The 2,869-nt window shown below is 34.2% G+C and overlaps 1 long non-coding RNA gene across 1 annotated transcript; it reads left to right on the forward strand.

Moving 5' to 3' along the window:
• The first annotated feature begins 6 nt into the window (after nt 1–6).
• LOC112462674 lies at nt 7–1,893 on the forward strand. Its single transcript, XR_003041683.1, has 2 exons — nt 7–245; nt 1,136–1,893. It is a non-coding gene; the product is annotated as an uncharacterized LOC112462674 (long non-coding RNA).
• The last annotated feature ends 976 nt before the right edge of the window (nt 1,894–2,869 follow it).

A 2,869-nucleotide genomic window follows, 5' to 3' on the forward strand; every position in this document is an offset into this window, starting at 1 on the left:
CAACACGGGAAACGTGCTTAACCTATTTTCAATTTATTTGTCAGATTAGCATAGCATTGTACTACGACGCAGTTTACGAATATTCCGAACCGAGAATATTACGAACAGAAACCTTAACGGAGTAAAGTGAATAATACCGTATACCATAGAGAAGACAGTAAACGAAGTAAATATATGCAGAGAAGTCGCGGACGGCTTGCGTATATATTTCGATTTCGCATATTACCTCATCTCCTGTTATATAGGTAAGAAAAAGAACAATATATTTTTCTGTAAAATCTTCCTTGCTAAGCAACGAACAATTAATGAGTAAAATTAAGGCTAGTATACATAGTCGGTTCTTATTTCAAGACAATGGCTTAAGGTTGATAATATATACGGCTCTGTTATATCTAACAATCGAGTGATTAGTTTATAACATCTCTCTCTCTCTTAAGATTATTCCAGCCGGCCTTAAATATAAAAGATCCGACAATGAAATACTACCCTACAACTTTATTAAGTGTTCCATTAAGATCTGCTGTGAGAAATTGATCAATCACAATCGAATGTGAGGAAAATAATTAACTATGATTGATTAATTTCTTAGGACTTAAGGATTACTACATATATCTTAAGGATTACTAATTATATATCTTCAGCTTATTTTCTTAATTGTTGCAATTTGAAGTGTTATTGAATTAGAAGATTGCAAAGAAATTAATTAAATTAGGGACATCGCGGTGCGGTGTAGTACAGGAGGTGAGATTTATTGCTAAAAGAAAATCATTTAAATCCTTTTTTATTTTTGAAATAGCAAGTAGACTGTTCATGACGTTCAGATATTCTATCAAATCCATTATTGAAATTAATTAATCTGCAATCATCTGACGACGATGAAATTCTGTCGTTTCTCTTCGAAATTTTCTCGTCTTTTTCGTCTCGCATATAATTTATTATATTTCATGTCGTGGCTTTCAATCATTGACGTTAACGTTAATCGAGGACGTGCCGGACGTACGATACGTCTACCTCCTGGCCGATTTTCGGGCGAGCCAAGTTATCCTAGCATACATGCAACGTATAACTTGTACTTTTATTCATCGATTCTTCGGGTCATGTTTAAACGTTTGTAAAAAAATTATTTTCATTCCAGGACACTCGACGAGCTCCGGGTTTTCCCTATCGATGACGACGGTGAATGTCTGCCAAGGATATGCGCCAGAAGATGAACAAGATCTCTTCAACAGAAAATTGAATCACCCAGCATGTCGAGTATTTTCCGCAAGAAGTAAACTCCCCTTTGTGTCTTATAGCAAGAAATTCTGTGTGAGAAAATCGAGTATCACGTCGGCAAGAGATTCGCGAGTGCAAGCACAAAAAATTGTTGTTAGGCATAAATGTATAATGTTGTTTCAACGAATGTTAACTTATTTTTTTATCGCGCTAGCTCTATGAGTGACGTGTAAATTATTTTGTTTAAATATTAACACGGTCTGAGGAGTTTAGAGATGAGAAAAGACGAATGTTTTTTCACGTTTTGTAAAATTCGGATGTCCATTGTGTCTGCACTCTCGCAGCGTTTGGAATTTTCTCACTTTCTCATGATCCTCTTTAGGTAAAAAAAAAGAAAAAAAGTAAATTCAAAACGCCACGATTAACAGTAATTAATGTTTAATTTCGAAGTCTGTCACTTTACATAGTAATAAACAAACGTCATAGATCATATATCATATCAAATTGTATATCGCATATCCGCATATACATATATATATAATACACAAGTGTTTTCCTCGTAGAATAATTTACAAAATCAGACTGTCTAGAAATACAGTTGCGTCCTGTTCCTGCTCGGTTCTGTTTTCCGTTATTTTTTTCTTTCTTTTTTTATATAATCACAGCTTATCCTGATACGTAAAAAAAACATTGCTATTGTATTTTCCTTTTTCCGTTCGATAATTAATCGACACAATCAGAGAGTTTCTCTGAGACATTCGTAAACTGCGATATGAGAATTAAGGTTTCTCTGGGATATTCGTAAACTGCGTCGTAGTGAAATGCTGTGCCAGAGATTCTGGAATATTTATCACAGTAGGTTGCGCCGGAAGTATAAGCTGAAATAAATATCAGTGATATATTTGTATGATATTTGTTTTCAGTGAAAGATTAGTTTTTAACATAAATTACAATCCTTGTATAATTTTAATTTAAATATGAAAAATAAATAAAATGCAAACAGCAGGAATAGTTTTTAGTTGTTGAAAAATGTATCCGGCACAAACGCTTTATAGCTTATCTGTAATATATATGTATATTAACTAAAATTTAATTACTAGCTTATCTTGTTCTTAATACTCATTAGGTCATAATCCTGCTCTAGAATCCGTTTTAATGTGCTATCTGTAGCAAGATCATCGCCTGGTTTCATACTGGCTCCAGATTGGCTATCACCACCCACTGTGTTCATCGTTACTCGTTTCACCCATGTAATCAGAACTACTCTCTGTATCCTCTTCTATGTTTACGTCCTATAAATTACAAATGTAATTCTTATAAACTTTTCTTACTTTCGCAATCCTCGGTCTGCAATATCATACGGATAAATTAAATCATGCAGTAAATTAAACCTTTCATAGCGCGGCAACGTTAAGAAAATTACGCCCTCACAACACGATAGTCAATCAGCGTTACACATATTTTTCAAGTTATTGCTACTATCTCTTTCTGTTATTAAATTATAAAAGTTCTGAAACGTCCAAAATCAAATTTGTAACTTGAAAATGAAACTTACTTCTGTATAATAATCAGCGTGTTGGCCTGAACTGCCATCTTCGGAAATTCCGGTCGTAGATGATGCAGCTCGACTGCCACCGCTTCTCGCTCTACGACG

This window comes from Temnothorax curvispinosus, unplaced genomic scaffold, assembly GCF_003070985.1.
Source record: "Temnothorax curvispinosus isolate PA1 unplaced genomic scaffold, ASM307098v1 QBEX01012671.1, whole genome shotgun sequence".
NCBI lineage: Eukaryota > Metazoa > Arthropoda > Insecta > Hymenoptera > Formicidae > Temnothorax > Temnothorax curvispinosus.